General features: G+C 33.6%; 1 long non-coding RNA gene across 1 annotated transcript in view; it reads left to right on the top strand.

Annotated features, from left to right (window-relative positions):
* Positions 1-12,826, top strand: part of LOC125505367 — a 149,038-nt gene extending 136,212 nt beyond the window's left edge. Inside the window, exon 4 of the long non-coding RNA XR_007282128.1 lies at positions 12,783-12,826. This is a non-coding gene — a long non-coding RNA (uncharacterized LOC125505367). The remainder of the gene's footprint in view (positions 1-12,782) is intronic.
* Positions 12,827-14,055: the final 1,229 nt, after the last annotated feature.

Here is a 14,055-nt window from a genome sequence, read left to right as displayed (position 1 = left end):
AAAAAACGGAGAATATCATAAATCACACATTTGTCAACATGCATTTGATAATTGCTACAAAATTCAATGGAATAATTCCACAATTTTAACAAAAGGAAAATCTACAAAAAAAACGTAAAATTCAAGAAAGCGCACTAATTTTACTATATCAAAACCATCGTGTTGCTTCATGTTCATTTAATTTAAGTCATACATGGTTACCTATGCTAAAATCTGAAGTAGACCAAAGAAACATACACCCAAATTAAATGAGCATTATTTGTCAATCTGTAATAAAAGACGTGAGGAATTTTTTTTCTTTTTCAAAGACAAAAATTTCTGACGCGAAATACCCAACAAGAAGTTTGTGAAAAAATGAATACGCCTCAACAATACAGAACTTATCTACAACTTTGTTTACGTAAGTAGGATACAGAAATACAAGTTTGAAAACAAAGCAACATAGAGATTGGATCTAAACCGTTAGACTGGTATTTAAATGTTATTTTTGTCGATCATAGCCAAATGCCTGGAAGGTCTGCCAAAGTCATACTTTTATCGAAGTAGGACCTTGCATAAAATATGCCAGAGGCAATTTTTATCTTGACATATTTTTGCGTTTTGTGTACAGTTTTGTCGTTCTCTGTTCACTTCTTTCGTTTCTTGTGCTATCTACAGCAGCATCTTTAATCCCAATAATAACAGCGTTTTGTGGAAATCGCATCTCTATTGCGGGGTAAAATGTTACATAAATGGGTCCAAATAGTAATAATCTTGTAGGTATAAAGTCTTCCAACATGTCTAAAAACTGAGGCAGGCTAAGGACGAATAAGTTGAATGGCTTTATTGAGATTTAATGTGGAAGCCTACAGGGAATTTATGGGAATAATGTTAGCATCAGTCAAATAAAATAAGGATGCATACTACTGTTTGCAAAGGATAATTACTTTAAATTAATAACTACAAACATATACAAGATACAAGACCTTATGGAAAAAATGCAGCAATTAACTATCGCATTTATATTAGTTTCATTACATGAAATTCAGAGATATGTTTCGACGTTATACATATTTTCACCAAAGCAAATCAAATCAATAAAATACTATAAATTAAATATAGGTCGATAGAAACAACTCATGTTATAAAATGGTTGACGGAATTGCCCAATACCAGCTGCATGGTATTGGCTCTAAAATTACCATCAGTTTGTTCAATTGTTTGCAGCTTTATGAAATATTTCAGGTTAAATTGAAAACATTTTCCATCTAATTCTGCTCGTTAATTCATGCATAAACACTGTTGGGCTTAGATGCGGTAACCTGATGGCCACGAACTTGCAAACTATTTGGTTTTAATACCATCTTGCAAAAGATGGAACAAAAGCTGAAACTTCTCTTTTGCTCCTTTAGTTACTGAATTTGCATAATATTTTAACATGCACAGTTTTGATTTACTAATAAAAGTTAATGTATGAAGAAATAATGAAATTAGGTGCGAAGCCGCATCAAACGATGAATATGTTTTTATTATCATGCAGATCCTGCAGAACGATTTCAAGTATGTTGTCAATTTGGAGTAGAGGTATGCTAAACGGTTATTTTTCTCCCTCGTTACAGTTCCACTTTGATATTAGGTTCCAGCATGAGGTTGCAAAAGTAACATGTTACTTTTTAGATTTTTCATTAAAAATTCGCAATGATGATGATGGTAGAATGAGTGATGATAAATAATGATTTAGGTTATTAAAAACAATAATTGTTAGCGTTGGTAAACTAACAGAGTATATTCTAAAACCAAAAACAAAACATGGGTCATACGTAACTGCTGAAAGGAAAAAACTGATAATAAAATCGAACGGTTTAAATAAAATATACGCTTTGCATGCGAAAATGTTGAAAAAGCTAATTTTAAAACTAAACAATATTTCGCTTATCTGACCGATTAAGGATCCTGGAGAACTGAACAGTAATGCTTATAGACGAAAGGTGATAAACACAATCACATCACAATAAAAATATTTTCCGTTGACAAATGGTTACTGAAACGGCTACAACTGGGCAAATGGCTCGACGGTGCCGCATCGGTTCTGTGTCCGCACAGTAGCAGTTTTTCGGGTTTATGAGGCGGTTTCAAAAACAACCGGTTAAATTGGCAAAGTGTACCTGCCGTTACAGGTTTAGGTTTGGAACACTGTGTTTTTAGCGGTTTCGTTAAAAACCGCCCATCCCTAGTTTGGAGTATCAACTCCAATATTAAGCGAGAAATCTCAGAGTCATTTGTACATAAAATATGCCGTTACGGTAGAGTTTCCATCTGGAACAAGTAGTTGAAATGAAAATCGCATTTGATAGCAGCGGTTCTATATGATAATCTAAACGGAGGCGGATAACATGATCTCTTTCTTTCCTTTTTCGATTCCTGATCTCGAAAATTCAGGGACAGAACACGTTTCAATTTTGCTGGTCAAATTCCCGGCACCACTTCGTTTGGCACGACATTGCCCTCAATCTCATTTCGGTTGAAGCATTCGTTCCCTATTTATGATAAATTGCACAAAATCCAACAATGCTTGCAAAGTCTAGTTCGAATTATTACAATTTACGTTACAGTTAAAATAAGGATCGTTTGACTCTTGTGGCCTATTAGAAAGAGTAATGCATCACATGCTTTGTTTCAGTTATATGACCGTTTGACAAAAACGTGTTGAACATCACTATTGAAGCCACGACAAAATCGTGTTTATTTTTTAGAAGACCCCGTGTTGGCCGATGCATCAGATCCAGATAACAAAATTGGTTGCGTGACTTCGAGGCACTCATTAACCAAACGCAGCACAGGTTCATTTACGTCCGAATTCAGCGATTTATTTATTCCATTGCATTTCAGAGCACGCTAAATTAAGTCATTCGTTACCATTTTGATGCCTCTAAGGTGCGATCTAAGTATACCTCGAACCGACCCCGGAAATAATCCCACTGTCTTGTCAGATAAGATTTATGGAACTACTTTATTTTGTGTAATTAACTTTCTAAGCAAAAATGCAATCCGTGCGCGCGTTATAAAACCGAGAAAATAACTTAGCAGATTTGCGTAAAAGTGATAATAAATCAGAATTTGGAAAACAGGCGTTTGTCGGGTATTTTTCATAATATTTTCAACCCCAACTTCCATCCGAGTTGATCAATGCGCGCTGGCTTTTTCAGCGATTTTTCCCCGACGAACACTGTTTACATGAAATACTACGTCAACTCATTTGTCACGTATTGGAGAAGTGGCTGGTAAAAAGAACCATCTGTTCCTGACGGAGAGGATTTCGAAAGCTTTGCGATCCGTGGACTTCACAAGTGATCTTAAGGAATGTTCGTTCCGGATGATATATTATCCTCGCACGGTGTTATAAATCAAAGAATTTTATGCCGTGCATATTACTTGAGTAATGAACTGCTGCAGACAATTTTGTCCATTTGCAAGCTCCATAGCAAATTTAGTTTTAAATCGCAACTTTTCAATCATTAGCTTTCTTACGAATTTAACGACTGTTGAGACAATTAATGTTTAAACGGGTGTAAATTCGACCTTTGCCCCAAATAGCATCAGTTAATTTAATGAAATAAATTGTGTTACCTTCTAAATAGTAGTGGAAGAATTGTAAAAAACATATCCAATATTTCTGTCTTGTAATCCTGATAAGTTTACCTGAAAATAGGTAATGAGAGATTCACCGTAATACTGGAGGCATTGCATATAAATTGATACAAAAGTTGAATTTTTGTGCGTAGCTATCAGAATTGTTAGATTGTAAATATTATAATGCATTGATTTCTAATTGATATATCATCAAATTTATATATTGAACCGTTTTTGTGGAACTACGTCGTGCGTGATCTCCTCTGCCTTAAACCTAAGTATTTTCTGCACTTTCGATATGACCACATTCAAACTTAACAATCTCCTAGTAGAAAACTTCAACATTATTTATAAGGATTATTCAAAATGCTGCTTTTAAGCTTGATCAGTATAGGAAAACACTTTCGAATTCATGACAAATACTTACTAATTATAAATTCTCGCGCAATAATCATACACAAAGCAAACAGTTCTCGCATTGAGCTTGAGAGAATAGCTGGCTGTAGCCTTTATAGTTGCGTTCCGCCTAGGTGAAATGGTGTTCACAATGCTAATTTAGAATAATTTCGCATATAACTTCTAATAGAATTGCTTGGTGGATTTGTAAAAGGAGAAACTCGCTTTGAGCTGCAACGATACCGATATGCAAAGACTTTGTTTGCCTAGAATGCATTTAAAAAATTCAAATTTTAGTTTCAAATCTTCCACGAATATCAGGCTCTACCTTGATGTATTTAAACTGATTATTTCATGTTCCTGATTTAATTTATTTTACTATAAACATTATACTAAAACGCTTTATTATCTTTCTGCAAAAAAACCGAGTCAGTAATGTTTCGATTTTCCTTTTCCTTTAGCTGTTTAAATAGGCTTGCAAACTATTTCGTTTCGGGCTTATCAAGAGCAGCAGGACCAAAAGTATGATATATGGCATCAAAAAAGATTTTCAGATAATTAATGTTATATCTATATTAATCTCTCATTTTCTAGAAATATATCATTAAATCACCAGCATGCTCCCCTTTCAAATTATTTTCCAAACCAATAACTAAGAGGGAAGCTTTTAATAAATTATCGCCGGTGCTAATAATTTGAAGCACGACAAATCATTCGAAAATTGTGGGTAACTGGTAAATCATTTGATATTTCTATAGTTCTAACTAAATGGTCTTCATTTTTTTTGCCCATGCTTCATTTTCCAACAAGCTTAAAACCCATTCCATCTATAACGCAAAAAGTAATGACAGTGGAATTCCAAGGAAATGGAAACCATCAATAACTGATTTGCGTTTAGGAGATAACTACAAGTTTCAATAGTTTTACATATCACATAGCATGTATAAGTCCGAATTAGATATGATTTTTATCGTTCTGTTATTTCCTCTGGCCCCGAGCAATGCATTTTTTCGTTTCTTCATGTTTTTTTTAACTCTCTCCGCTTTCAGATTGAAAGGAACTTTGATATTTAGAAATATTCTATTTTGGATTGCAACTTTTCGTCCTACAGTTTGATTAGCCAACTTGGAAAGCTTCGTTGGTGTATTATGAGACATTCCCAAAAATAGTATATTTGCACATATATTTTTAAAAGGTTTCTATAATATTCTCTCGTTCATTGTAACTTCTTTCAGTCTTAAAAATTATAAAATAAAACAGCTTTTTCTGGTTGGCCACTGTTTCAAGGCTCATATATTTATAATGGCTCCATTCTTCCAGTCTGGTAAGTCAAGTGTTCTCTATTTCGGATAATTCATTTAAGTGTCCAACATTATTTAACACAACACCTTTTATCTCCGTCTTTGTTTCGCTAACCAATTTGGTCCGGGTGTTCATGACTGAGTATGAATTGCGGTTATCTTTATGACTTCTATGTTGCTAGCGGACAGATAAATTGCACTCCCCTTCCAGCTTCAGTTTAATGCGAACAGCTAATGAATTTGAAATTCCGAAACAAAGGACTTGCGAGGTAACGGAAGGTAGCCAATACTAATTTGCTTATTAAATTAGGGCTCTGTTCTACCTTTGGTTGTTACGTGGTTTCCTTTTGGACACCTCTTTTTAGTCTGGTTACTATAAAGTTGAAGTACTGAATAAGTTGAATAACACCGCGTTTATTTAAATGGCATTTCGTGTTTTAATTTTTAATTATATTTTAATTACTAATACATATTATTGTGTTAATCGATTGGGTGCTTCGAATTTCATATATGTACATTGAATCTGATTGGTTAATTAATAAGAGGAGGTGAAAGAGTGAACTGCGGACCAAAGCCGTACTTTTAAATTTGCATACATTTGATTGCGAATATGTTCCAGATTTTAACATTATTATATATCAAAAAAGTTTTTGTCGAATTTTTTCATTTGAAGCGTTAGAATGTTAATTCTAGTAGAACATCACCGATTGCACGTATTTATTTTAATCTAAAACGCTAAAGATACCTTACGCGTGTGAATCAATTAATATTTTGTGAAAAACGTAAATTTCTATGCAGACAACCTTAAAGCGAGACCAAATATTCAGTAAGTTGGAGATTTTGTTAGTAGAAATAGATCAGTTGCGGAACCGTTTTGTTTTTGTGAGATATATCAACATCAAATCTCAAAATGTATATTTCTTGAGGCTAAAGACTAAAAAGGCTTAATATTTCTTTCTCAAAAAGATTAAACTCGTTTACTCGCAGTGACATATCATAGGTGAATTTAGGGTGCTTTTTTTCATGTTTAAGATCAGGTGGATCTATTTTGATGTGGATTGTGATTGGAAATCGAATGTTGGAGGTCAATTCGTAAGAATTCGAGCAATATTTCTGCAATTTCTTTACTGGCAATCTCAAAATGGATATTTCTTGAGGCTAAAGACTAAAAAGGCTTAATATTTCTTTCTCATAAAGATTAAACTCGTTTACTCGCAGTGACATATCATAGGTGAATTTAGGGTGCTTTTTTTCATGTTTAAGATCAGGTGGATCTATTTTGATGTGGATTGTGATTGGAAATCGAATGTTGGAGGTCAATTCGTAAGAATTCGAGCAATATTTCTGCAATTTCTTTACTAATTAGGTGAGGAAATGATTTGGAGTGAAGTAGCTGAGACGAATGAATGTGTAATAAAGTATCAGTACATGTAAAGGGCTTGCATTTATCGTAAAAACAAACTGTTTTCCAATTTTATTTGACTGATTTGTTGTCAACCAGAGTTTTTAAATTTGTTGTAAACGCTTTACTTTACAAGGGAGTAACGAGACTCGATTGAACCCTTGGAATTGTGTCAAATTGCTAATTAACAGAACGTAAAACGAATATGCCCGGAAATCGTGCCTTGCATTTCAAGTCTCCAACTAGCTGCACACCTACAGTGTAATAAAGCTATTGTTTAACCGTTACATTTTGCAGAGGTAATTTCGAACACAGAAACACATGGACGCATTGTCATTACATATCCCATGTCCACAAAGCTCGTGAATTTAAAGGTCAATCGCAATTTATTGAGCAGCAATTCGCATTCGTGCGTGATTCCCTATAATTGAATGGCAATTGACATGTATACTACGCACCAAAGGCATTTACAATTCATTTTTTGATATATTTTAATAAACTTTTCCACACTGTCAACATAATAATAATTGCATTTTTTAGAACGGACCTCAGATATTAACTCTCAATACAAACGAATTCCTTTCATCCCAGTTAGTAACTATTTAAGTTATCTTAAATGAAATAATAATATTATTTTGGCATGTAGTTTAAATACCTATCTTCGAATAGATTTATGTTAATAGACGGAATAATAAACATTGCCTTAAAGCAATTGAATTTCATGGATTTTAAGCTTATTTAAGGCCCAAAAAGTTTTTAAGAAACAGTTTTTTAATTTCTTTACAGGTGCAAGTTACAAAACCTTATGTGAAGGCCACATATTACACCACCGCAGTTTTTGAATACGATTAATTAACATTTATTCAACTTCAAAAGTTTTGCAATTGTCTTTTTCTATGGGAAATATTGGATTTTTGTGTGTTATTTATTCCGCAAAGAGCTCATTGCAACCCCTAAGCCGTAATTTCTTTCGAAATATTTACGGTTTTTAATTACTCTGTTTAATATATAAACTCTATGAAGCAGACACTCATATGTTCGTGAGACTTATAAAGTCCACACTATTTTTATATTTTCCTTAAAATTATTTATCGCGACGCGGAAACATTTTATGCAAAAATCACCGATGTAATTTATAAAGTTTCTTTATTATTCGGAGCCATTAGGAAAACTGTAGCAAACCACATTCTCTGCCCCTTAAGCTCTTACTTGAGCCATATAAATGCGGCCTTTTAACATTTTATAATAATACCCAAGAGGAAAGGACAATTTTCGCTAAAATCCCATAAATCTTTTACACCAGCCGCAAGTAAAGCCATAAAACACCTTATCTTTATATTAAATTTTTAGGTGTGGTAAGAAATGCAAGGCATTACTTATTTTCTTCATTTTGCCCTTTTTCAATCTAATAAGCAATTATTTGGCAAGAGGCTAAACGAAGACGTCTATTTTAGGGTAATAAAATAGATGATCCCAATAAGGATTCACTCAATATTGGTCAGATGAGATGAATAAAAATTGCAGATATTCTCAATGGGAAATCATGGGTTGTGAACTCATGAATTACTTAACGACGAATGATGATATTTACGTACTTATGTAACTGCATCATGCTGTGGCGTAAAACATGTACTGCATCAGATTCTGTTCCTCCCAACCATTTCTCTGTGATCTCCTGTTAGTTAGTTGGTTTCTCATTTTAAGCTCAGCGGAAAATAACTGCTAGTCTGTTTTGTCTTGTTTTTTTTYTCAAATTTGTTCAAATGGGCCAAGTTCCAATATTATGCTCAGGATTTTCATTGCAGTGCTTGGTTAGAATTAGTCAATTCATTTTCGGAAATAAACYTATATTAAATTAAAAGCAAAAATATTAATTGCTCTCCAATAGTCACTGTTGAAATGGCTATGAAACATGCAACCAAGCTTCACTAAAAAATTAACCACTAGCCCGTTATTTTTTTGGTGAGTGTAAATCTGAACTGAGAACTTGAACATGCAATTAAAAACTGTAAACCCGGAAAGGCAGCAGGACCTGACGAAGTGCCTACTGACCCGGTAAAGCTTATCGGAGAAGAMTTCATAGATATTCTATTGAAACTGTTTAAAAACATTAATGAGACGGRCGGAATTCCTAGCGATTGGCTCAATATTCGTGACACTACCAAAGAGAAATAATGCCAGATAATGTTCGGACCACAGAATCATTGCCCTAATGAGTCACCCCTGCAAAATATTTTTACAGATCATACATAACTGGATTTATAAGGAATTTGAACAGTGATCAGTGACACTCAAATGTGTTTTTGGAAGGGCATGGGAACAAGAGAAGCGCTGTTCGGACTGAACGTATCGAGGCAGAGATGCCTAGATATAAATCAAGATCAGTACATTTGCTTTATCGACTTTCAAATGGCATTTAATATGGTCCAAAACTTAAAAGTTCTAGACATATTATACAAAAAAACATCGATAGCAAAGACATAAGAATAATATCGATTCTCTACGATCTCCAAACAGCACGAGTCAAAGTCGGAGAAGATCTGAGTGAGGAGATTGAGATATGTCGATGTTTTAGACAGGGATCTGTATTGTCGCCTCTCTTGTTCAATGTGTATAGTGAGGGCATCTTGGAAGAGGTACTCACAGGAGAAACCGGTAATATTGTCATAAACAGGGAAATAATCAACAACTTGCGATACGCAGACGATACCGTTATTGTCGCCGACAGTCTGGAAGACCGACAACATCTGGTTGAGTTAACAAGCATTTTCTGCAAGAGATATGGCCTAGATATGAACCTAAAGAAAACCAAAGTCATGGCAACTTCAAAAAACCTGAATACAAACCACAACAGACCATGTATAAATATTAATAAGGACATTCTGCAATGGGTATCCTTTTACAAATATCTTGACACATGGAAAACTGAAACAGCTGAACACTTACAGCAGAAGTAGCTCGCAGCGCTTTCATCAAAATGAATAAAATAGTCTTCAGCCGTGATATAACATTAGAACTGAGAACCAGAATGCTCAAATGCTATATATTCTCCATTCTATTGTATAGAATGGAGGCTTGAACCCTTAAATCAGAAAACATCAAGAACATAGAAGCATGTGAAATGTGGTGTTATAGAAGGATGCTGAGAATATCATGGGTGGACAAGGTCTCGAATGAAGAAGTTCTACGCCGAATGGAATAAAGGCAATTAAATTAGTAACACCTTAAAAAGGAGAAAACTAGAATATCTAGGACGTGTTCTGAAAGGAGAAATATATAACATCGTTAAGCTAATTATTCAGGGTAAAACAAAAGGGAGTAAAAGAATATCTTAACTGCGCAACTTGAGCGAGTGATTTCGTTGTAAGTCCGCAGAACTTTTCAGGCGGGCGATTGATAGGGTTCGAGTAGTGGTGATGATTGCCAATCTCCGATATGAATCTGGGAATTTCAAGAAGAAGACCACTGAAATTTCAAGCAAAAAACTAGTAGGCGGCCACAAAATGAGCATTGTAAACTGAACAAATGCAATATTATTTAACTTGCAAGTAGAATTTCTTATAGTTTAGAAAGTTGCGCCAGCCAATTAAGATTTTTTTAAATTCCCATTATTGTTCTTAATTCTCAATTAAGACAATTTTTAATCTTTTTATTGTCTTGTAACTTCTAAATTTTATCGTGCTGACAACATTAATATAATTTTCTTTTATTGCTTTATTTAAAGCGAAACCATCAATTTACTGCGATCCTGTTATTAGTTTATTTGTGCAAATATAAAAATTTAAAACGTTTACTTGCTGAGCGACTGAATTTGTTTTGTATCAATTAATTTAATTTGATCGAACCCATATTTTCACTGAACTTGACAGATTTCAAACCTGCAAACGTTAATTCGCCAAATCCGTTTCAGCGTTAATAATGGCAAATCCATTAGCGGATACGTAACGGAAAGAAAATATTATTTGTCAGTTTGAAATGGGAAAAACAAAAAGTCGGAACTAGCCACATTTATTGCAGACGAATATGGGACAGCATTTTGCGGCTTGATTAACGCTGTTTTAATGGTGGAGTTTTTGTGCATTTATTGTCTGCTTTACACATGTATTACGAAATATTTTTGTTTTAATAGTAGTTAAAACGCAGTTTCCATTAGATCACTAATAACACACCACTAACTAAACAAAGCTCTAAGTTAGCCGAGTCTAACGTGCAGCGTAATGCTGAATTATTTTAAATTTACAGCCTTAGCAATCTAAACAGCAATAATATGGATAAAATACAACGTTAATTTCTATTCGCTGCAATTACTGTTTCGATCAGTTGAAAAGTAGAATGTAGCATATTCCATGTGCAGCTCCAATAACATTTTTATGCCAAAGGCAACCAATATTATTGCTTAATGAAGATAAGGCGGCCTCAACCGATAAAACTAAGAACTCCATCGTAAATTTCTTTTTATAGACAATAACAAAAAATATCTGAGGCACGGAACTTGTAATACCATCTAGTTTATTGTGCTACAACAATTACATTTGTTACATACCGAGATAAAACGGCGGTGTTACGAGTTTTATCGGGGCGTTGTTACATAGGGCGTACACAAATGAAGTAGTTTTACTCGATTTTTTACAGGCAAATTGTTAGCAAGCTGCATTTGTTGTACATTTCCCACAGCTCGGAACTTTCGATGAATATTTCAAAGTAATTTGAAATTTTATGAAACTGTTGATTTAAAAGCGCTTGGTTAATAGAATGAATATAGATTCTTTTGCTTTAATTTTCTTTTACTAGAGTCATATTTCAACTGTTATTTTTCGATATCTATTTAACAGAAAGAGGGCAATTGAGTTCTGTATGCACCACAATGTTTGAATGCGGTAATTTTGAAAATTGTGAATTAATTAATTAATTTATTGCTTTTCGTAAATTATTATTTCTGATTTTCGTCTGCTTTCAATTCGTACTTCTAAACTCCGAATGTGTAAAGCGTTGAAATCGGACTAATGTTTGTAACATTTATACAGTTGTTGCAAATAAATTGCAAGCAGTTTAAATTAAAAAATACTAACAAAAAAATTAGTAAAAATTTAGTGCTCTGATAAGCAGTTGTGCATCCTACCTGGAGTGGGTAAAATTTAAATAGATTGCAGCTGTAAATTAATATTTCCAAATCGGTTCTGAGATGGCACTAAATATAAAACTTTATGTTTTTCGCAAAAAATACAACAGACGTTTTGAGAATTCAATAATTCAGACTATCCAGTCATTTCATATTCGGTATGCCTATCTCACATTCCAATTTTCCGTCCAGCGTTAAAAGAAAATATCTGAAAAGTTGTGCGTGTATGAATTTTGCAAAGGTAATTGGTTTTCAATAAATATTAAGCATTCGATGTAGCTTGTATGCATATTCTTATATTACCTAAGATTGTACAAGTAGGTTATCGCCATTTTTTTCTGAAATTACAGACTAGTAAAAGGGAAAGAAACGACATTATTAGTCATATTAAAGATTAAAGGGTAAATCATGCATTGCAGCTTCAAAGTTACATTACTGGCAAACACAGCGTGTTTTCATTAAGTTAAATTATTATCTTTTGAACTAACTTTTTGCTGCACCTATGAAGAGATGTGTGTACATGTAGGGTCTGCTTACCCATAAATTACTCGATACCGTAACAGTATTGTCATCGAAAGATGCAGTAAATTAGCTGAACTAATCAGATACTAATTCGCCACACCTGATAATACTGTTATTGACCAGACAGTGTTTAATGACAAGTGGTTGGACGATGGCTAATCTGAAGCTATGTCCGGATGTGAACGAACCTGTATTGAAACATTAATCCCTTACGGATATTCAAAGCAGTTCCAATTCCGGCTTAACAAACGCGCATTTTTAGTTTAACTAAATGTAAATTCACCAACGAAAATAATTTATTTATGAATTGAAAGCTTTCGTAGAAATAGTTGCTGCTCAGGAACTCAGTGAAGTATTGTTTGTCCTGTGTACTTATCTTGGTCACACTTGCAAAGGCTATGTTAACTATATTCAAGCTTAATTTTTTTTTCAGATTATCACTGAGAGAAATTCACGATGATTGGCAGTAAGGTGGTAAGTAAGAAATTATCATTCTACTTAACGAAAAACATGTTATTTTAGCATTTGTGTAGCATTGTACACATACTTTATTTATGAGGACTTACATACTATATTGGTACTTTCTGATTTACGTTTGCTCTAAGTGCGCATATTCAAACCCTGTTTAAACGATAATTTTTTTAATGCTTAGCATCGGAACTTTCATATATTATTTTGCCCAAATTGCTCTACTGGATGAATCATAAAATGTTCATAATATCTTATTAAAAAATTAAGTTAAAAAAAGGTAAAAGCACATGTTTCAGTTAATTACCAAAAATCTGACTTTCGAATGTTTGCAGGAACTAAATTATATCGAGTTTAGTTCCTTCAAACATTTTATAGTTATAGTTTTGGTAAATCGAAATTCACCTATAATAAGTCTTTTTAATTTTTAAATTGTCTATTTATCCCGTTTCCAAGTTAATAAGCTGTTTATTGAGCAATTGATGGGAACAATGCAATTGCAGGCCATAAAATTAGCTCGGTCATTGGATGCAATATTCACATTTATGATTGCGATAAGTAATTATTAAAATGTTTATTTAAATTTGCAGTTAATTTTAATGGAAATTGCCGCGTTGCTCCCATGCATAAATTATGGACAGAGACTGTGGTTGATGTCAATTATTAATGAAATTCCATTCAATCTACATAATCAGCAGTTAGGTTTAGTCAGATGAGCCTAGAAATTAATTTCACCTCTATTTTTGTAATTTATAAATATGTTTTTCTGTGGATTGTTTTCTATATTGCTCTAAACCAGAGTAATATTATGGTATCGCGAAAACTTGCTCTTCTGGGAAACATGCCAAATTATGGTATTAATCACGATTTCCAGTCTAAGGCTAAGTTTATAGGCTAACCAGTGATTCATATTTATGAGAGAGTTTAATAAGCCTAATTCCATTAATAGCCCAATTTGAAAAAGTGACAATTTTTAATGAATTACCAAAATTCAGAAGGTTGAAGATTTATCTGTAGCCCGTATCAAGGGAGTGACTCGGAGAACTTAAGCGTAGGATTGTCCACTGACCAGTGTGACAGTAGTTTCAGGGCTTATTGTGTAATATACAGTTGGCATATTTTGAATAAGCACATATGGACACCCTGCTATTGACATTATCAAATTACACGGCCCTCAGATGATTATCATCTAAATTCAATTTGAGTTTCCACGATTATCCAAGCTTAGTTCCTTCCAG

The sequence above is a fragment of the Dendroctonus ponderosae genome, unplaced genomic scaffold, assembly GCF_020466585.1.
Source record: "Dendroctonus ponderosae isolate FM_Combo_2020 unplaced genomic scaffold, Dpon_F_20191213v2 Dpon_F_20191213_8, whole genome shotgun sequence".
NCBI lineage: Eukaryota > Metazoa > Arthropoda > Insecta > Coleoptera > Curculionidae > Dendroctonus > Dendroctonus ponderosae.
The sequence above is the reverse complement of the archived record's forward strand: the minus strand, read 5'-3'. Positions and strand labels throughout refer to the sequence as shown.